Here is a 23,844-nt window from a genome sequence, read left to right as displayed (position 1 = left end):
TTTAAAAGCCTCCTAGCTTTCAGACACAACATGATTTCCAGCCTCATTTATACCTCCCTGCCCCTAACATCTCCAAGGAACTCAGGATCATTTTATTAGAAAAATACAATTAACAATCAGAATCTGAACATTAAGGCAAACTCTTTTACTGGACTAAGTCAAAAAGATGACTTTTTTTCTCTGAAAGACATGCACCTATATTGATACTTCCAGTTAAATTTTAGTAATACATAATTACCATTTAGATTTTTAATCCTGTATTGTATTTGTACCTTTCCTTTAATCCTAAAAAATATTTTTATTGAGGGGCGCCTGGGTGGCTCAGTGGGTTAGGCCGCTGCCTTCGGCTCAGGTCATGATCTCAGAGTCCTGGGATCGAGCCCTGCGTCGGGCTCTCTGCTCAGCGGGGAGCCTGCTTCCTCCTCTCTCTCTGCCTGCCTCTCTGCCTGCTTGTGATCTCTCTGTCAAATAAATGGATAAAATCTTTTAAAAAAAAATATTTTTATTGAACTAAAAGTCATTATTTGCTTTATCTGATAATCCAAGAAAATAAATCTAAAACTATATGACATTAAAGCAAACAATAAAATAACTCAACAAAGTTCAAAATTTTTTCTACACTGTTTCCTTTGTTCTTAGGAATGTAGCTCTCTAATGGTATTTTATCAAATTACTTTGTTCAAGAGTTGCTCTTAATCTCTCATTCCGTGTGGTTATTTAAACACTATTTGATGGTCAGTTTGGTTCTATTTCTTAGTTCACTTCCAATTTCAAAGTATTGGTTTTCTTCTAAAGAAAAGAGGCAGGCCTCTAGTCACTAATATTTTCTTGGGAGTAGAAATATCTAAAGAAAAGAACGTTTTTTAAAAATTTTTTATTTTTTATTAACATATAATGTATTGTTAGCCCCAGGGGCACAGGTCTGTGAATCACCAGGTTTACACACTTCACAGCACTCATCATAGCACATACCCTCCCCAATGTCTATAACCCCACCACCCTCTCCCTACCCCCCTCACCCTGGCAACCCTCAGTTTGTTTTGTGAGATTAAGAGTCTCTTATTGTTTGTCTCCCTCTTGATCCCATCTTGTTTCATTTTTTTTCTTCCCTACCACCCCAACCCCCCACTTTGCCTCTCAACTTCCTCATATCAGGGAGATCATATGATAATTGTCTTAGGTGAATGGATAAAGAAGTTGTGGTATATATATATATATATATATATATATATATATATATATGTATATGTATATATAATGGAATACTATGCAGCCATCAAAAGAAATGAAATCTTGCCACTTGTGACGATGTGGATGGAACTAGAGGGTATTATGTTGAGTGAAATAAGAGAAAATAACTTTTTATTCTTTGTCATGAAGTCAGCGAATCAATCTCCAAATTTTGTTTCATTGTTCATGTTATTGTCATTACCTGGTCCATCTATAATGACTTCCTATATAGTTTTAGGTCCAAGATTAGTATATATGATATCTACATGGACAAGCCATATCTACCTCTCGTGTGTCTAATTTTCAGTATTACTAAAATACATGTATGCCCACATAATTAACTTTACTGAATGCCCTGGTCTTAAAGCTTCTGAATTTATCTGGCTTCTTTACCTGAGGTACAAGTTCTTCATTTTATAATGAGTATTTTTTTTAACCAACATAATATACTATGTAGTTTCAAATCAAAAATTTACCTCACATAAATCTAAATATTCATTCAACAATAGTCATAGACTTTAATTTTCCTGCAGGGTTGATAAGAATGTATGAATAGTGTTTGAATCCCATTTGATTACCAATAATTACAGGCATTTGATATTTTTGTGAAGTTTTCTTTTGACTCATGATTATAATGAGACTTTACTTTATATATAAAAAATACCCCTTAATTACTAACTTTGTTAGTAGAGACTTTATATATAAAAAAGATATATAAAGAGACTTTACTTTATATATAAAAAATACCCCTTAATTACTAACAAAGTTAGAGCAAATCTCCTATTTTAAAAGAACTTTGTTTAAGTACATCTATCATCTTACCCATATAAATTAAAATTCCTTAATGCCATTAGGGAGGTTAAGAAATACAACAAATGTTCATCAAATAAATTATAATTAATTTTTTTTTAAATCTAGAAGAAAAATTTGTCAGTAATTATACTTTAAACTATCCAAAAATTCAGGTAGAAAAATTGTAATTCATTTATCTTCAAGATTACATAGACTAATCCTACTATAAATGATGTATAAAATATTCTCGTTTTTACAATTACAGCACATTTAAATTCTATCACTTCCATTTCATTCTATTTTTTTAGAGGAAAAATTATTTCATCTATTAAGCAGATACTAACTTTCAAGTTAAAATAGAGCTGTTTACAGTCAGACATACCTAAGTGTCAGCATTTATTCAATGCCTTCTGTTAGACTAAGATTTTTCATTTAAAATATAATTAAACCCCTTGTCACTTTGTAATCTATGCTTATTCTGAGGTGAGAGTTCCAATTTGATCTATTTCTAATTGCGCTATCTATTGCTAATTCATTAATAATTTTCTCCTGAGAAGGTATCACTGTCCAGGCAGTGATGAGTGATGATTTTCAACAAGGAAAGATCATTTTCTACACTCTAGAACTTGTTCTGGACTTGAATACAGTACCTGCATTTTCTAAGCTCCTACTTAAAAGGCTAAGAGACCTTAGTGATAAAACCTTAATGATCAACAACTTGTCTAGGCATTTTTTTTTTAAAGATTATTTATTTATTTATTTAACAGAGAGAGAGAGAGAGAGAGAGATCACAAGTAGGCAGAGAGGCAGGCAGAGAGAGAGGGGGAAGCAGGCTCCCCACCCATGCAGAAAGCCCGGTGTGGGGCACGATTCCAAGACCCTGAGATCATGACCCGAGCCGAAAGCAGAGAGTTAACCCACGGAGCCACCCAGGCGCCCTTGTCTAAACATTTTGATAAATACTTCCCAGCGTCATCAGGGAAGAGAAATCAGGAAGCCCTGGACCTTTGGTACAAAAAGCAAGTAGGTCCAGGTATAACAAACAGGGTTGTTGATGTTTGCTCTTGCATTTTTTTAATGATTATTTTTTAAATATATACATAATTACTATATTTCCTGCAATGTGACAGATGGAAGAAATAGGATTCAACCTCTCTTATATAAGTAGTATACTTAGGAATTTAATTCTTTTGTAAATACCATCCTCCTACAAATTTTTTCAATAAATGTAGCTTGAATAGAATTTTCCAAGATTTCCATTAGCAAGTTTAATACTGTCGTAATTATATGTCATAATTACAGTATATAAAGAAAAAAATGTACTTTTGGTAGTCATATTTTGAGATGTTCTGGAAGCAAACTTTGAAGTAAGGAGTGAAGTACAAGTAGTTTCTTTGTAAGGTCATTCCAGAAAATAGCAGTAACAGAATGGTAAAATGAGACAAGGACAAGAAGGAAATCAGTATGTTATAAAGTATGTTATCAAACCTAACTACTGTGAGTCATTAGAATTCAGTACTACTGGAGAACCCTAGGAGACAATGAAGGACACATCTCAGAAATATCCAAACAGGGAGCAAGGAAACTAGAGTATTTATCTCTCAATATCCTCTTAGCAATTGGCTGATGGCAGTATGACTACTATATTAAAAGATGCCATAGTAGATTGATTCATAGATCCCACCTGAGAGATTAAACAAGGGCTAGAGATATAGAGGATACAGAAATAAGCAAGCAGTCACTATATACAAAAGAGGGATTATTAACTTTATCTAAACCAGTACAAAGTGTAAACTTAGGGTCTCTGTAAAAATGGTTATTCTTACATTCACGTGGTTGTAGATAACTTGCCTGATTAAATGAATGTCTCATTAGACCATCTAGAAGCTTATATACCCCTCCAAACCAGCTCTATGTACAAAAGGATGGAACAGTTGTGCACATGATCTGGTCTGGATTCATACTAGGGACTCTCTCATCTGAGTTACTTTTGTTTGTTTCATGAAGCTTTGAGTTATGCCATCTGTAGGACACGCAAACACGATAAAGGTTATATTCAGGTCTCATTATCACTCATACCCTTGCCAGAAAAACACCTCCTCACCCAAGTTATTCTCCTAAACTGAGATCTCTGGCACTAGAACCCAATTACCCACTTATTTCTTGGATCATGCCATCTGGCCTTTAGATATACTGAAGGGTCACTCAAGCAGTTGCTAACCCTCATCCTTGCTGAAAGAGACAAAGATAACAATGAGATAGAGTATGGGATGATCTGGATTAAGGTTGTCAAAAATATTAAAGAATTTTAACCAGGGTCCAGTTCATAAAATCTTTGTCCTTATATGTCCCATTTTGTCTTAAAAAGATTCTTTCAAAATTATGAGAGAATAACTCAGCATATCACAAAGAGACTCACTATCTCCTTGTCACAAAACTTATGCATCCTCTTCTAGGATTAATTTTATTACTGGACTTTCCTGTTTGTCTAATTCAAATCTAAGGGTCATTCTTAACCTTTCTTTCTCATGTGTCACATCCCACCAATTTTCAAGGATTCTAGGTTTTCCCCTTTTAATCTCAAGAATCTATTCCTCAGTGGTCATATTCTCAGATACTGATTTATTTCCAGCCCTCATCTTCTCCTTACAATCAAACAAAATCTTAACTCATTCACCTTTGAAACCTTAAAGCATGCTCTTTTCTGGTTTAAAAGGACCCTAAAATTTTTCCACTTTAACAGGATAAACAGCTCTTTACTCATAATGCCTTATGTTATTTAAACATACTTTATTTACTTAATTGTCAAATGTACTGTAATTTTCTTGTGAACTTTAAATAACTAGAGTGTAAGTTCTTCATGAGCAGGAAATACAATGGCATTCATGTGCTTGACCAGAAATCGAACTTAAATGAACCTGTTTTAATACAAGTTGAAAAGGCCATTATTACAGAACATTCCATCAATTAAGATGTGTTCAGCTTCAAGCAACAGGAAACTCTGACCTAAAGTAGTTTAAATACTAAAGGGTTTTATAATATCGATATCCAAGAATTCCATAGGTAGGCCAAGTCCTTTGGAGCCACACTCTGGCTCATCTTATTTTCAAATCCCTTGGTTCTTATCTCGTGTATTGGTATCATTCTCATGCTGGTAGCACATGGCTACAGCAGTTCTAGTTATCATATCCAGATGAAACCTTCCAGCAGACTTTCTCATATCTCATTGGGCAGAATTCCATCACATGCTCATAGTTAAGCTAAATTGTTGGCAAGGAAAATAGAAATACCATGATTTGGCTTACAATAATCAAGACCCATAACCAGGGGGTCGAGTTGACACCAACATCCCCTGAAGCATACGTATTCAGAGGAAAATGTACACACAGATAAAACAAAGGTTATGTTAAGAGAAATATGGATGTCCAGAAGTCAAAAAGCATTGTTTCTCATGATCTGCAAATAAAACCATGCAGAATGATTTTGTTGGAATTTGATAGTGCTGAATAATGTATTTTACAAAGTCCTTAAATTTCCAATAAACTTTCATTTTTATTTTATAAACAGCATTTTAGCATTACAAAGCTTATATATCAAAGGTTATCAAATTTGAAGAGAAGATTATCACAAGGCAAAATGTCATCAAGTAGAATTCCAATTTAAAAGGATCAATTTGATATATCATGCCATAAAGCTTTTCTTCTCTTACTCTAATCAGTAATATGATCTAAAAATCAATATTCATAATACGGAATAATATTTTACAAACTAAAGAAGAAAATGTGTATCAAGGATTTTAAAAATTATGAGGAAGTATTTATCATTCATCTATTAAAGGAGAAATTCAGTTAAAAATTATTCAAAACTCTCATTTTATTATTAAAAGCCAAATAGCATTGTCATCTTTTGCCTCACAGTAAACAGTAATATATTGAAGCACACTTTTTTTTAGCTTCCCCCTACACACACTTTTCATTTGTTTTTGCTTCAAGTTACTTTATAGGATCCAAGGACTAATTAATTATTAAAATATTTAAGTTTGAGGACAGTAAGAAATCACTATGAATACTAGTGAAGAGCTTACATAAACAATGCATAGCAGGAAAAATAATTTTGCCCTAATTTTTAGAACATGAGATGTAAATCAAGGAAGTTTTTACTTGGTGGACACTAATATAAGAAATTATTCTAATATGTAACTCAAACATGAAAAAGGACAGTCCTTTCATATATGTATACATATATGTGTATATATATGTATGTATATATATATGTTTGTTTTATTAGCCTACATTTCAAAAAGACACAGATATACCAAAATTTGTCGGTTATAGCAAAAACAATTCTAAAAAGGAAGTTCATAGAAATAAGTGCATAAATAAACAAGAAAAATATCAAACAACCAGCTTTATACTGCCCCCCTCCAAAGAACTGGAAAAAGAACCACAAATGAAGCTCCAAGTTAGAAAGAAGGGGGAAGAAAAAGATTGGAGCAGAAATAAATGTCAGAGAGACTGAAAAGACAATAGAGATTTTAAAAAACTAAGAGCTGGTTCTTGGAAAAGATAAAATTGACAAACCTTTAGCTAAACTCGTCAAGAAAAAAATGAAAGAAGATTCAAAAATAATCAGCTATTAAAGGGGAAACATTACAACTGATACCACAGATACACAAAGAATTATAAGAAACTACTTTGAACAGTTATATGTCAACAAATTGGAGAACCTCAAAGAAACAGATTAATTTCTAGAAATATACAATTTACCACGAGTGAATCATGACAAAATAGAAAATCTGAATTGCCTGATTATTAAGGAGATTGAAAGAGTAATCAAAAACCTCTGAAGAAATAAATCCGGAACCAGAGAGCTTCATTGGGAAGTTCTACCAAACTTTCAAAGAGGACCAATCCTTCTCTAGTTCTTTAAAAAAAAAAAAAAATACAGACGAGGAAATTCTTCCAAACTCATTTTATGAGGCCAGTATTGCACTGACACCAAACCAGACAAGGACACCACAAGAAAATTACAGGCCAATATTTCTGATGAACACAGATGCCAAAATTCTTAAAAAAAACATAGTAAACTGAATTCAACAATACATTACACTCCATGATCAAGTGGGATTTATTCTAAGGATTCCAGGATGGCTCAATATCTGTAAAGCAGTCCATGAACATTTCAATAGATGTAGAAAAAGCAATTAACAACATTCAACATACATTCGTGATAAAAACTCTCAACACATTGGGGATTGGGCAAACAAATCCCAGCATAACAAAGGCCATATATAACTAATCAATAGCTAACCCCATATTCAATGGTGAAAAGCTGAAATCCTTTCCTTTAAAGTCAGGAACAAGACAAGAATGCCTGCTCTCATTGCTTTTATTCAACATATTATTCGAAGTCCTTGTTAGAGCAGTTAGGCAGGAAAAAAAAAAAAAGGGAAAAGTCATCCAATTTGGAAAAAGAAAAGGAAAACTGTCACTATTTGCAGATGGCATGGCACTGTATGAAAAAAAAACCAAAGACTCCACCAAAAAGTTGTCCAAACTAATAAATTAATTCAGTAAAGTGCAGGATACATGATCAATATACAAAAATCTGTTGTGTTTTTATACACCAATAACAAACTATCAGAAAGAGAAATAAAATAATTCTATTTACAATTTTGTCAAAAAGAATAAAATACCTCAAAAAAATTTTCAACAAGAGGTCAAAGACATGTACTCTGAAAACTGTGAGACATTCATGAAGGAAACTGAAGACACAGATAGGAACATACTCTATGCTCATGTATTGGAGGAATTACTATTTTTTAAATATCCATACCACCCTAAATAGTCTACAGATTCAATGTAGCCCCTGTCAAAATATGAATAATATTCTTTTTTCTTTTAGCTTCTTTTGGCTTCTAAGCCTAGTTTCTAGGCATAACCTTCTTTGCCTTTGTCCACTTTTAAATTTTTTGCCTTGCTAAATTTATCTCGATCATATTATATTTACAATAAGTCATTTCTTAAAAACGAAATAAAATACAAATGTTTTTTCATTTCATTAGTGTATAAGACTTTGCCTATGTAAAAAAATTAAGAAGAAAATTGAGTTAGAAAATTTACAACACAGGAGAGAATTATTCATGTATATCTCTATATTCACCTATTTTGTCATTTGGCAACTTCACTTTTCTAACACTATTATCTATATTTTCACCTAAACAAGGAAACAAGATTGAGGTGATTATTCACAATACCCAAGAGAAAAGACTCGATTTACTTTTAGTCTCTAGAAAACTAATTGATAAATATTGCCCTTCATGTACAAATCCTGAGAAAAAAGAAGCTATTATGTATTTATGTCCATTCATTCAGTAACTTAATAAATTCAAGGCAATATACTAGGTACCACTGAAATAAAGATTAAGATAAAATCACTGCCCTCCAAGAATTCTAAGCCAAGTGGGAGAGAAAAACAAGTGAACAGCATACAAAACTGTACTTCACGTTTGATAACTGTGGTGTAAAAATATCCGCCCCCCCCCAAAAGAAAAAGCCAGTGAAGTTGGGGATGGGCAGGGAATTAGAGGAAGTCTGCACATAAAAAGAAATCCCTAAGCTGATCTTCAAGGATGAACAGCAGAGGGATAATGGAGAAACAAAGAAGTGATTTCCAGGACAACAAGTTGTTTTTTGGTTTGTTTTTGTTTGTTTTATCAAAAGTAGTTTAGCAAAAGTAAAATTCAGTGTAAATATGACAGAAAGGCAAAAGAGGGAGTCTGGCATGCAGGCCAGATTATGAAAGGTATTGGGTATCAAGTCAAAGAAGTTTGTAGGAGATGGAACACCATTGTAGGATTTAAACAAGCAAAGGATCTGGGATTCTGCTGGACCCCTTTGGTGGCTCTGTAGAAGCAGAATTTCAAAGGGACAAGACTGGAGGCAGGGTTAGGAGTTATGATTTATTACAACAATGTTAGGTATCCATCACTGTGTAATCCAAAGGAAACTGAAAGAACAGAGAGAATGGACAGATGTAAAGAAGCCAGAGGAGGTAAAATAGAAAGTAGGTACAGTTTGGATTTGAAAGCTGTAAAGTACACAGAGGAACACTTTGATTTATGAGGTTGATTTCAATTTACTAAAAAATTATAGAAGACAAGATGTATTTTTTTTTTTTGGTCATTCTTCCTTTGTTATTGTTATTTGTTCTGAGAGTGAAAGGAAAGGAAAAATGTTAAGTTCAGTGATGTCCAGTAGTCAGACAGAAATGTGTATATGTGGTGATGATTTTCAAAATACTTGTCAGTTCAACAAGATTCAATCAAGGCCACCTGGTGGTGGAAGTGCTAGTGCAAAGTCCTGGAGCCTCCCTATTGTGTCAGGTGTCAGGTCTTTATTTACTAAGTTGTGGAAAGAATTTGGCTAAACATTGTGGAGACTAGAGGGGTGGGAGGTAGGGCTCAGGCAGTAACTATTAAGTAAGTGGTATTAAGGTGTTTTAAAATTTTAGCAACTAGTATGTCCACAAGGTACATAGTACTTAAACATCATCCCTAATTGAAGTGAGGAAATAGTTGGCATAATTTAAAACTCTATAGCTCTCTCCACACTTTAATGTAGAAAGGAAGAATCTATCTTTGGTGGAGATGTTCTTTTGAATGGGAGCACTTTAATGGGTATTTTATTTAAACAAAGGAGGGTCTCATGCTCAGAGCGTACTCTGTAAAGTGAAAGTTGAGGGAAAAAAAATACTTGGAATAATAAAGCGAAAGACTTTCTCACATATTGAAGGGAAGATACTTTGCCCTAAACAGGTATTTTGATACTAAGAGATTTTTAGCTGTTTCTAAGGATCACTGAAACAAGAATTTAAAAGATGAGTGGGTCCCTGCAATATGGGAGCTGATAAGTCCTGAACAGAGGAAGAACCAGTAGGGTGGTATATCAATAAAAAGCATGATACATGTCAAGGTTGGGGTGAAGGGGCATGGATACAGCTATGAAATACAGAGAAGCCGTGATTTGGTAGCTGGAATTAACAAAGCACAAGTTCACAACAGTAAATAATGAGCACCAATTTAAGTTCCCTCTGAAGATACTTAAAACAACTTGGGAAGGCATAGGCTTCCTAAAATCAGACAGAATAAAGGTGCAGCCTATGTTTAAATGAATATTAAATAGGATGAAAGAAAACCTGGTGAATTCAGGAAAACTTGAGCAACATACAGATAGAGTATTTAAGAAAGCTGAGGGACTTATAGATTTAAGATCCTTTGGCTAAGAGATCATTTCATTATTCTAGATGGTGCAGTGACTTGGAATTTGTAGAATCAGGTTAAACTTGGGATAAAATTCTATAGGATTTTAACATTTACAAAACAGATGGAGAAAGAAGCACCTTTAAGGAAAACCAAGGAGTAGGTATGAAATGTAAAATTATAAGACTGAACTATTGAACAAACTAGAAAAAGATTTTGAAGGTATATGTGATCAAGGTAAGTAAGACAGGACTTAATCAATGGTACTTGGTAATAAAAAATCCATTAGTAATCAATGTGGGAGGACTCTCAGTGACATGGGACTGACATAACCCTATTTGTTACAATTGGGGAGACCAAAGGGTGGAAGGAAAATGAAAACGCAAATTTTGACCACATTCTTGCAAAATAAATTTATAAAGAATGATGTAAGTCAAGAGCTAAAGAAATGGCTGAGAAGTATTTCTTTTAAATGGGACTAAACATAATTTTATGATGGGGAAGCCATGAAGGGTAAAGGAAGTTAAAAAAGAGAGGAGAGAGATGAGGAAAGAATAGTGACAGAAGGTTTCAGAAGAGATAGGGAGTAATAGCAATTCAAACACAGCTAAGGAGATTGCATTGACAGAAAAAAGTAACCCTCTTCTATTTCTGAAATCCTTGTCTCTTGTTTCAGAGCTAGAAAATTCAGATCACTAAAATAAATGATAGGTTAGGAAGTGAGAGATCATAGAAGTACACCTCTCTTTCAATTAATTATGTAATAATAGCTGAACTCCTCCCACACAATTTTTAAAAAACAGCTTCAGTGTTAAGACAATATATAGTATGGAACAAATATTCCTCTGGGATGCTGTTTGAATAGTGATTCTGTTCTAAAATTGGTAAGTCATTCCCCCCACAATACCCTCATCATTAGAATGATTATGCAAGGTCAATTCATTTGGACAAGAAAACTACCTAAATCTTCCACAAAGAAAAATAGTTTCTTTTAGAAGAAGAGATCTCATTGATCTTTGTTAAGGGTGAGGCTTTTTTTAAACTTGGCAATTATATAGTTCTAATGGGGGGGGGTGGGAAGAATCAGGCAAATGGATGAATTATGTGCATGTAGGTTTGTAAATAGGTAAATCACATCTTTGTGACTTGGCTCATCAAAGGAGTTTAATAGATTGGATTCTACAACTACATTTCCTAGGACTGAATCTTTTTTTTGAGATTTCTTAATCTAGCCTCAGTTACTTCACCTGAAATAGGGGGAAAATTAATAATGAAAAGGAGGAGGAAATGAGGAGAAAGAGAAATACTACTTATTTAAAAAGTGGTTTCATGTACACACACACACACACACACACACACGTGTATGTTTATATCAACCTGCTTGAGGTAGCTAAAAATTTATCTCTCCCAAGATATGGGGAGTTCCCTCACTAGAGTATGGAAGAATCAGCTAGAAGACAAAATTATTGAACTGTGTGGTTGCTAGAATTCAATAAAACTGTAGGATTTTGAGATTTTTATAATCTTCAAGTTAAAGACAGAAAAACATGAAACAGTATTTATTTGACCCAAGGCAAGTATTAAGTAAATAAATCCAAAGCCTCTAGACCACTTACTTGATCAAGATCAGCTTAACTTGGAAAATAAACTTAGATTCATTGTGTGTGTTTGTGTTTAGCGTGTATATGTGCGTTATGGCAAATAACACAGGAAGGAATTTAAACAGTAGGTGCTTGTTATTAAAGTCAGTTCCTGACAGTTTGTAATGCATCTGGCTGACCTCCGGGAAGGTAAACAATCACTGGAAATACAGAAATCCAGTTGTGAACCTCCACGGAGCTCTAGGAGACCCACAGATGGATACAGAGTAGAGATGCACATTGCAAACAGCTGACATTTTGATAATACATTCTTTTCAAAGGGACATCAAGAAAAGGAGACCTTTACTAGCTCTGTCTTGGAATGTCAGTGTGGTGCTTCAGGGATTCATTGAACCCCTTATCCTGTTCAACTTTTAACCTTCATTGATCTAAAATTCTTGTAATAAAACAAAAAAAGTTGCCTTTCTCTCATCAATTCCTCAAGGAGAAACAGACATGCAGTCATAAATTATTGATTCTCTGCCTTTTTAAAAATGGAAAAAATGGCACTTTGTACACTGTCTGCAACTGATTTTTTTTTTATCTTTTCTCCACACAGTATCTCAGAATTATCACACTACAATAAGATAAGGTATTCATACTCAGAAAACTAATGGAGATCCTCAGACAGTAGAGAAGAGCTGACCTACCTCAGGAAAGAAATCACTTTTTAAATGCATGTCAAACCTATAGTCTAATGATAGTTTTTAAATGTAAGGTGACCCAAAAGTTCTTAATTACCTTTATTGTAAGTGGCCAACTGAATTGAAATATAGTTTTGAAAATAAATCAATTGGTTTGAGTCAAAGGCCATGAACTGCAATTTATATCTTAAGATGGGACATTTAGTGGTGCTGGGAAAATTGGACAGCCACATGCAGAAGAATGAAACTGGACCATTTCCTTACACCACACACAAAAATGGACTCAAAATGGATGAAAGACCTAAATGTGAGATAGGAGTCCATCAAAATCCTTGAGAAGAACACAGGCAGCAACCTCTTCAACCTCAGCTGTAGCAACTTCTTCCTAGAAACATCACCAAAGGCAAGGGAAGCAAGGACAAAAATGAATTATTGGGACTTAATCAAGATTAAAAGCTTTTGCACAGCAAAGGAAACAGTCAACAAAACCAAAAGACAACTGACAGGATGGAAGAAGATTATTGCAAATGACATATCAATAAAGGACTATTATCCAAAATCCATAAAGAACTTATCAAACTCAACACCCAAGTCATCATCATCATCCTGTCAAGAAATGGGCAGAAGAGGGACGCCTGGGTGGCTCAGTTGGTTAAGCAGCTGCCTTCGGCTCAGGTCATGATCCCAGCGTCCTGGGATCGAGTCCCACATCGGGCTCCTTGCTCATCGGGGAGCCTGCTTCTCCCTCTGCCTGCCATTCTGTCTGCCTGTGCTTGCTCTCTTTCCCTCTCTCTTTCTGACAAATAAATAAATAAAAAAAAAAAAAGAAATGGGCAGAAGACATGAACAGATATTTCTCTAGACACATACAAATGGCCAACAGACACATGAAAAAATGCTCATCACTCAGCATCAGGGAAATACAAATCAAAACCACAATGAGACACCACCTCACACCAGTCAGAATGGCTAAATTTAACAAGCCAGAAAACAATAGATATTAGCAAGGATGCTGAGAAAGAGGAAACCTCCAACCCTATTGGTGGGAATGCAAGCTGGTGCAGCCACTTTGGAAAACAGTAAAGAGATTCCTCAAAATGTTGAAAAGAGAGTTACCCTATGACCCAGCAACTGCACTACTGAGTATTTACCCTGAAGATACAAATGTAGCTATCCGAAGAGACACATGCACCTGAATGTTTATAGCATCAATGTCCACAATAGCCAAACTATGGAAAGAACCTTGATGTCCATCAACAGATGAGTGGATAAAGAAGATGTGGGATGGATATATATATATATATATATATATATATATATAAAATGCAGCTATCAAAAAATGAAATCTTGCCTTTTGCAATGACATGGATGGAATTAGAGGGTATTATGCTAAGTGAAATAAGTCAGTCAGAGAAACACAATATCATATGATCTCACTGGTATGTGGAATTTGAGAAGAAAGGCAGAATATCATAGGGGAAGAGAGGAAAAAATGAAACTGGATGAAACCAGAGAGGGAGACAAACCATAAGAGACCCTTAATCTCTGGAAACAAACTGAGGGTTGCTCGGGAGTGAGAGCTCCGGGAGGGATGGGGTGGCTGGGTGATGGACATTGGGGAGGGTATGTGCTATGGTAAGCACTGTGAATTATGTAAGACTGGTGAATCACAGACCTGTATCCCTGAAACAAATACTACATTATATGTTAATAGTATAGGAATAGCATGGAGGACATTAGGAGAAGAAAGGAAAAAATGAAGGGGAAGAAAGTGGAGTAGGAGATGAACTGAGAGAGACTATGCACTCTGGGAAACAGAGTCTTAGAAGGGAGGGAGGTAGAGTGATGAGTGAGCCTGGTGGTGGGTATTAAGGAGGGCTTGGATTGCATGGAGCACTGGGTGTTATATGCAAACAATGAATTATGGAACACTGCATCAAAAACTAGTGATGTACTATATGGTGACTAACGTAACACAATAATAAATAAATACATAAACAAACAAACGAACAAGCAACTAGCATTTTTAAAAGAGACAACACTAGAGCTCGGCCAAGTGGTGGAAGAACTACAGGAGCGCTCCAGATGGGAAGGTCTGGAGAAGCACATGTTTTTCATTCCCACTCCATCTTAAAAGCCTAAACAAGAGGTGTCTCTGAATACCATAATGGTTGGGTCTGCTCATCTCAGTGAGCTTGCAGCTTCAGTGAGCCTTCCTAGCCCTAGTCACACTGGGGCACAGAAAAATCAGCTGTACTTTGAAAGGGCCACGGAGCTGTGGGAACACTCCCTCCCCCCACCTTAAAAACCTAGACCACAGCAGCGTCTGATTCACAATGAGTTTGTAACTTTAGTCAGCACAGGGTTCCCAAACCCACATCAGCCGCCCTGTAGTAATGACACACAAAAAACAAGCTGCAGTTTTGTGGAATTTTTTTCTCTTTGTTTTCAAATTTTTTTTAACTTTTTAAAATTTGTCTCTCCTTGTTTGGTTTTTATTTTTTCTTTTTGGTTTTGTTCTTTCTTGTTCTTTTCTTTTCTTTTTTTTTTTCCCCTACTCCTTTTCTTTCTTTTTCTTTTCTTTCTCTCTGGACCCAAAAGATATTATACTAAGTGAAATAAATCAGACTGGGAAAGACAAATGCCATATGATTTCCCCCTTGTAAATTAAATTTTAAAAAATGAATAAACATAAAGCAGAATCAGAACTATACATAGAGAGAAAAAATTGAGGGGACAGAAGTGGGGGGCTAGGCAAAATGGGTGAAGGGGAGAGAAACATACAGGCTTCTAGTTTGAGATTAGCCATGGAAATGAAAATCAAAGCATATGGAAAACAGTGATATTTTAATAGCAGTGTAATGAGACAGATAGTAGCTATACTTGTGAGCATAGCATAATGTATAAACTTGTCAGATCACTAAGTTGTACACCTGGAGCTAATACTACATTTTGTGTCAACTATACAAAAAAGAAAAATGAAAACAGCCGATGCTGGTGAGTATGTGGGGAAATATGAACTCTCATACATCGCTGGTATGAATATGAAATGGTTCAGCCACTGTGGGAGACATTAAACAGTTCCTTAAAAAGATTAAACATAGAATATGTGATGTTGCAATTCCATTTCTAGTTATACACCCAAAAGAATTAAAAACAGATACTCAAATAAATGCATATATATAAATGTTCATAGAAGCAACAGTCACTATAGCCAAAAGTTAGACGCTACCCAAATGTCCATTAATGGATGAATGCATAAACAAAATCAGATACAAAGTTTACATATTTTATGGTTATACACACACACACACACACGCACACACACATTTTGAAACTACGCAGAGGTACTTCCAAATATTTATGTATGTTCTGAAACTGGTTAGAGGTAGTGATCAGACAACATTGTGAATGAACTAAATACTTCTGAAGTGTTCACTCTAAAAGGGGTAATTTTAAGTCATGCGAATTCGCTTCAATTAAAAAAATGTCCATCTTCCTCAATTTTTCAACAATTATTTAATTCGTCATTTTCAGCCTCTTCTTCCAGTTTTAAGTCTTATTGAGATATAACTTGCATATCATGAAATATCCATTTGAAGTATATAATACAATGGTTTTTAGCATATTTACAGAGGTTGGCAATCATCGGCATAATCCAGTTTTAGAATATTTTCCTCACCCATTAACAGTCTCTTGACATTTTCTCCCTTCTCTATGCCTTCCCCAGGCCTAGCGTTAGTTCACTTTTTGTATCTATGAACTTGCTTATTCTGAACACTTCATATAAATGAAATCCTACACTATATGGCTTTTTGTGCCCAGCTTCTTCCCCTTAGCATAATGCTTTCAAGGTTCATCCACACTTAGTATCAGTACGTCATTCCTTTTATAGCCAAATGATATTCCATTGTATGAATACCACATTTTGTTTTTCATCTATTATGAACATTTGGGTGATTTCCACTTTTCTGGGTGGCAATGAGTAATGCTGTTATAAACACCTGTGTACATGTTTTTGCATGGATATCCTTCTATTTCTCTTGAAGATATACCTAGGGGTGGAACTGAGCAATCATAACGCAACTCTATATTGAATATTTTGAGGAGCTGCCTAATTGTTTTCCACAATAGCTACACACCATTTTAGACTTCTCAATTAATATTATTCACCTTCTCTCTCCACAGTCTAAGTTTTGCATCCAAAATCCATCAGTAAAGAACTTTTCTTACCCTTCCTTCTTAGGGTGACACCTAGATTCCAAGGCATAGAACCATGCAACTGGAGGGAAATGTATGGAAAGGTGAAGTTTTACGTCATATTGAGACATAACTTGCATATCATGAAATTAACCCATTTGAAGTATACAATAGAAAACATAAAGGCACAAATCTTGGCTAAGTGAAATTATAGACATAAAACTAAACTTGATACATGCTAATATAATTAGAATAATGCTTATTATATGCATACAGGTACAACAATTGATCATTTAAAAATCTTGGCAGTTCTATCTCAGGAAATGGTCATTCTATTTTTCACTGGTTGGAGATAACATTTTTTTTAAAGATTTTTATCTATTTATTTGACAGTGATCCCAAGTAGGCAGAGAGGCAGGCAGAGAAAGAGGGGGAAGCAGGCTCCCCACTGAGCAGAGAGCCAGATGCAGGGCTCCATCCCAAGACCTGAGCCAAAGGCAGAGGCTTTAACGCACTGAGCCACCCAGGTGCCCCTGAAGAAAACATTCTTGAGTCTGGGAGATTAACCACTGAAATGATAGAAGGCAGAAGGTTTGTCAGGCTTGAAAAGCAGCCATCTAGGAGGAAAGCCAAACTTAGGTCATCTCAAGCAAACAAAAAGGAAAGTGGAAGAACCATGGACACCTGGATCAACAGATTTAAACCAAAATCTTGGTCCAAATTTGCAGGAAATTTGCAAAGTCACTTGTATAATGCAAAGGAGCCAGGTGGCCAGATTAAAGCAGAGGTCAAAGTGATGATTTAACTGCAGTTTCAAGAAATTATTATAACCAAGCAGGACTGAAGTCTGTAAGTATAAAGGTCTTAAACCAGGCAGGTGGAAGATGCTGGCTCTGAGGCTTAGCAGCCCGTATGTTTGGTTAAGAGAATAATTGATAGAAGTCCACATGCTGCTCAAAAGCTGACTGGAAAATGTTTACGTAGAATAAAGAATAGAAACATGTTAAGAATGGTCTTTGGTTCTCTTTTCTGTCCATCTTTTATATGGATTGATGAGCAAAGAAAAAAAATCAATTTAGATGATTAAAAAAACTGTCCTTCCAGCCATCCAGACTGGTCTGTTGTGTCCAAACACACTTGGTGATAGGAATTACCTGGCAGCAACAAGAAATATCTTTCACTAAACAGAAGGTTTTTCAAAGACCATTCAGTCAAGTAAGGGCTACCTCATTAACCAAACTGGGAACGATTCCAAATGTTTACAAAATAACTGTATTCAACACCTACAGGCATATCCTATGCTTTTTTTCACGGGCTTTCTCTCTTTTGAGCTGCATTTAAGCAGCCTACCATTTTCTTAGGTAGCGTGCTAGCATACTTTTGTTTTTTATTTTAAACAAAGTATGACTGACAACAATAAAGAAAATGATACATCGATTTCCCCTCACCAAAAACGAATTAAAAAAAAAAACATTTAGACACTCCATGCTTGAGATTGGGGTATGAATTCCAAGTCATTCATTTAAATGAATTCACTTCATCCTTTGTTTAGTTATGTATGCAAGCTGAACTAGTCAGATTGCAGAAAATGTATAATTACCATGTCTATTCTAATTCTAAAAATCCATTTAAAACCTTTTTGCAAACACAATTATTTCAAAAGCAACTTTCTGTTTTTATTTAGTCTCAGGTTCTCTCGGTTTAAAAAAATATATTACCTACACCTTGATTAGATAAAAAAAAAAAAAAAAAACTAGGGCTGCTTAATATTTTTAGAGTAATTTAGGGTATTAAAACAAGACCAGCCTTAAGAAAAAGGTTTTTGCCTGGGGTCCCCTCACCTCCACTTAAAACCAACCTTCTATTTTCTGTGCACATCTACCCTATATTCTCAGTGACCTCCCATTCCCTCTTTTATGCTAGGATGTTAATAGATCAGAATATATCCCATGACCTCATGCTTCAGATCCTTCTGTCCACCCTACCATCAAAATACACCAATCTTTGGCTTTATTTGTTCAGATTTGCTCTATAAAAGGCACCTTAGTTACCAGAATTATTTGTTTTGGTTTGCTGTTTTGCTTATCACCCCTCCAAGAAATTGTATGTAAGTTAGAACAGTGACTTTCTATTGATGGTGTCTCCGTTCAAAGAAAATAATCCTGACTGTGGGCATGCCAAGTACTATGGCAGACCACTCTAGAGATATTCTGAACAAAATATCGGTGACTGCCTGTTCCAACCTTGCATCAGACTGATTGCCCCAGTCTAGAAAATAAATGCACTTGGTAGCAAATCTTAACAGCAAACCCTAAGAGGCTAAGTCACAGGAGTCGTTCATCACAGTGTTAGGTAATTCTTGAGATTTAGGATGATTGATGTGTTTAATTTAAACTGGCCTGGGTATACAGGATGTGTCCCTGACACAGTAATAGGGTGAGTGGGTGAGATGGAGGAAGAGATTTTAATGAAAAACATTTTTGCTTTAAAACTTTCTTGCACATATGTCTTTCAACAATAACAGTACACACAAAAAAGTGTTTTAATTGCTGCAATAGTATACAATTCTGTTCTTGGAGTTTCTTCTAAAATGCCCGTGAGGTAAAAGCTCACTGAGGTTAATTCTCATTGCATAAGACATTCTTTTTTTTTTTTTAAAGTAATAAAGCCTTTCACATAAAACTCATTTCAGTTTGTTATGACAGTGGAATCTGAAGTCACATGGATCAGTTAAAATCCCATTCATGAAATGTTAAAAGATGTCAGTTGAGGTAATGGTGTTCATATTGGTGGGCTCAGTTTTAGTATTTCTGTTTAAAGAATAATACAGAGCAATTTCTGAATTGGAGCTACATGGTACAAAAACAAAGCTTATTATATTGTAGGACCGTCTGGCCTTCATTGTTAATTAAAAAAAAAAAAAGCTTTTCTTTATTCCTTTATTTGTAATTTAGTATTCTCTGTATTGTATAGTTGAATGTGACTGTTGTAGAGATATTAAGCTCTAGTATTAAAATTAACGCATATATGAAATATAAGAAGTTTTGGTAATGGAAATACCTTGGAATGGCCTGACTCAAGTGATTATTTTCATGTACTGAGTATTTAATCTCTTTTGTGAAACGAACACTGTGCTAGGTTCTCTAAATGAGACAGTGAGCTTCTTTGAACTTTACAATTTAGATAAGCCAATAAGTATTAGTAACAAAATAGTCTTAATAAAAATGTAATTATGATGTACATTTAGTGCCATAGGGAAAATTACAAGGTGCTTTGAGAGCAAAAGAGATCCTAATGCAGTCTGGGAAATCAGGAAAGACATTCCTGAGGCAGGGTTATCAGAGCAAGTTCTGAAAGCTGGGGCGGGGGTGGGGAGGGGCAGCTACATGGTGGGTTAAAAGTTGGAAGCAGAGCACTATGGGAAGAGGACCCATATCGGGAGAGTGTGGTACATCTGAGGCAATGAAAGAAGATCATGATGCCTGGAGAATGGACTATGAGGAGAATTGTAGAAGATGAAGAGGAAAATATAGGCAGAAAACAAATCAAGGAGAACTTATTATGCTAGAGAAAATGTTTTCAATCCTAAAGTCACTGAAAAATTATTAAAATGTTTTAATCAGGGTATGGCATTAACACCAATTCTTGATAACATAACTCTGGCTTCGGCATGGAGAATGGATGAAAACTGAACCAGAGTCATAATGAGAAAATTAATGTAAAAGCTATTGTATTAACTCAAAGGAAGGGAGGGTAGCTTCCACTTTAATGGCAATGCCAAACTGGGAAAATATGAAAGACTTAAGAAATATTCAAGAGGTAGTGTGGACAGAATTTAGTGAAGGATAAATGAAAAATAGAAGTTGCAGAGAAAGGCAAGTTTCTGTCTCATACAACTAGATGATAGTGGTGTCATTTGCTAAAATTTTTTTAAAAAATGTCTGAGGGAAATATACTTTTGTAAGATAGTGAGCTCAAATTTGAACATAATGATATTAATTTTCCTTTGAGACATCCAAGAGATGTATTCGAATATATAAATCTAAAGCTTAGAAAGTAAATTTGGGCAAGAGATAGAAACTGGGCTCATAGGCATGTACCTGGCAAACAGTATGGTGAACATGGACAGAAGATCTAGAATAGAATACTGAGGAAGTAAATATTGATAAGGTGTACAAAAGGATAAGCCCGCAAGAGAGACTGATTATGAAATTTTATATAAGACTGCTTTGCCTCCTCAAGAACATTCTGGATATGGTAAAAGCTGCAAAAATACAAAGCCAAGTGCAGGTAAAACAAAAATGTGTTGTACTACTAAGGTAGGATGAAAAATCAAAGATAACTGATCTTCATTCATCTACACAAACACATCTGAGAAGATGGTAGACCCAAAACAAATGGAAATTAAGCATTCCTTCTCACCATGAATTTTAAAAGTGAAGCCATAAACTACTGAAAATCTCTTAATTGTGGTTTTCAGAGTGCCCAAGTTAAGTGTAGCAGATTGAAACAAAAACACCAAAGCTGTTGCCTAGGCTTAAAGTAATCAACAAAAATAGGGCATTCCTTGGATACTCTTTATCATTTGAATGTATCTGTGTCCTATGTATTTGTTTGCATCTTTCTTGCCATTTGCTTAATCTTCTATATTCTTAGGACTAATTCTTCCCCAAGATTTCTGGCAGGAGTGTGAATCTCTTATGAACTCATGCAAAGTCATCAAGGAAACTAATTTTCTCTTGGGGATAACCATTCTGGAGTCTGTTGTTTTCCACCTTTAAACTGGATTGGATGATCTCATACTAGATTAACAGGCTAACAGTTACACTATAACTGTTTTTGTAGAAATTACACTTATCAACATCCTAGAAATTTTGTCTATTTTCTGAATACCATGTTTTCTCATTTCTTTTTGTTCCAGTTTTAATGAGTTATAACTGACACAGAATATTGTCTCAATTTTAGGTGTACAACATAATGATTTGATATATATATTTCAAAATGATTACCATAATAAATTATTTAACAGCTATCATGTCATACAGTTAGAATTTTTTTCTGCCTGTTATGTTGGGGCATTCCCACCTCTCAGTTACCCTTTCTCTTTAAATAACCCACTTTCCCAGAGATAATCTGCCCAGGAGCTATAAAACTGGCTGATACAGCATTGGGAAGAATGCAGGAAGGCAAAAGTGTTTCTCTCTGTTTTGTATAAGGAGTTAATTCCTATATTCAGTAAGGCACCCCTGACCTCCATTGTACTTCTTGTCTGGGAGTCTGAAGAGACTTCTCTTCAGTCTCTCCAGAGTAATCTTTTCTTCTTCTTTTGGACTGGGGAAGAGGAGTTACCAAACGATAGGTTGTTGCAGAGAAAACTGATGAGTCTTCCTATATAGAATTCCAAAATTACTAGTTCTGTCCTCAAAACACCCTATACTCTTACATTCATTAGTATTTGGTGCTTCTAATTTATGAGTTTACTATATATTCTGAAATATAAACTATCTTCAACCATCTTAATTTTGTTAATTTGACTGCAATTTTTAATCTTTGTTCCAGTGTTTAAAATGTTGACATTGCTCATCTAGATGAACCTTCTCTCACTCTTTTTTTTTAATGAACAGCACTTACTTTGAGCCAACGTTGCTTTAAGTACTTCACAAATATTACATTGTATTATACCTCAAACATTCTTATGGGATATACATTGGATTTTCTCCATTTTACAGACAAGAAAACTGATGCTAAGGAAAAATTAAGTAAATTGCCCAAGGTCACAAAGACAGCAAAAGAGAACCGAGGACTAAAAACTAAGTCAGTTGCCTCTGAAATCCGCGTTCTTAACCACTGTGCTAGAAGATGCTTAATGGACATGATTTAGCTACTCTAGGATTCCTAATAAGCATCTTGTTTCCACATTTATGAATACCTAAAGTGGGCTAACTATTCCTGAAAGTTATTCTTAACTTTATCAACTCTGCTTATTTATCCTTTTATTTTTTATTCTACCATGTTTAATCAGAAATCTTGATAGTTCATTAAATAAGATGAGAATATTTTAAAGGTAGGCTACATTCATATTTAAAATTTTGCAGGGCTGCATACAAATAATACTCAACATGTCAAACTCTATCCAAAGTAGTAAAAATACTTCAAACTAATTCATTTGTTTCTGACCCTAGGTATTTGACTTCAAACTCAACATTAACCCAAAGCATTAATTAATTCCCTATTCAGTGAGGTGGTACACTATTACCACACACAAAATGGAAAAGGAATGTTAAAAAATACTGTGCTGACCAGACAGTCTGTTCTCAGATCTACATTTTATAGGTGACTGGAACAGAAATAAAATATTGAAAACACATCAAAAGTTGAAATTTGGGAGTGTTCTAGTCCTCAGGGTAAGGTCATAGTGATAGAGGGAGTGGACACGACTGGGAAAGGTCTGCTGAAGCCCAGAAAAAAGTAGCATACTGCTGGGAAATTTCTCCCTTGCCACCAATCAGTACTTCAGGGATCGAACTACCCACACTGGGGTCCAGGCAAGCCCTTCTGCTCAGAGCTCCTATGGGCAGGGACTATGGTAAGAACACGACTTCCTCAGGCCAAGATCATCTGGAAAAGGATCACAGAAGGTTTTGCTATTCTTACAGCATAACTGATACTGGTATGAAACATAATCAACATCCATTTGGAACTATATAAAATGAATGGTTTTGGAGAAAAAGTCTTGCCCATGATTGTAGCACAAATTATATAATCCAATGCCTTATTCCATAATAAAATTTAAGGACGATTGTCTTGTGTCATCATGTAAAGAGATCAAACTTACAAAGTTCCCAAAAAAATCATTTGGGATTTTGTTTGGAATTGCATTAAAGTAACTGGGACAATGAAAAGATCTGAAAACTGTAAGATACGGCTTGGCATGACTTGGCTACTGTACATTCTTTTTCTGAAAAATTATTTCTTCAACCAAAGTCTATAATAGCAATGGAATGACTTAAACAGTCTAAGAGGAAGTAAATTTGGACAGATAGTGAATTTTAAAAATGGTCTTATTGAACGGAGATGA

Source organism: Enhydra lutris, unplaced genomic scaffold (genome assembly GCF_002288905.1).
Source record: "Enhydra lutris kenyoni isolate GAN:26980312 unplaced genomic scaffold, ASM228890v2 scaffoldscaffold19, whole genome shotgun sequence".
NCBI lineage: Eukaryota > Metazoa > Chordata > Mammalia > Carnivora > Mustelidae > Enhydra > Enhydra lutris.
The sequence above is the reverse complement of the archived record's forward strand: the minus strand, read 5'-3'. Positions refer to the sequence as shown.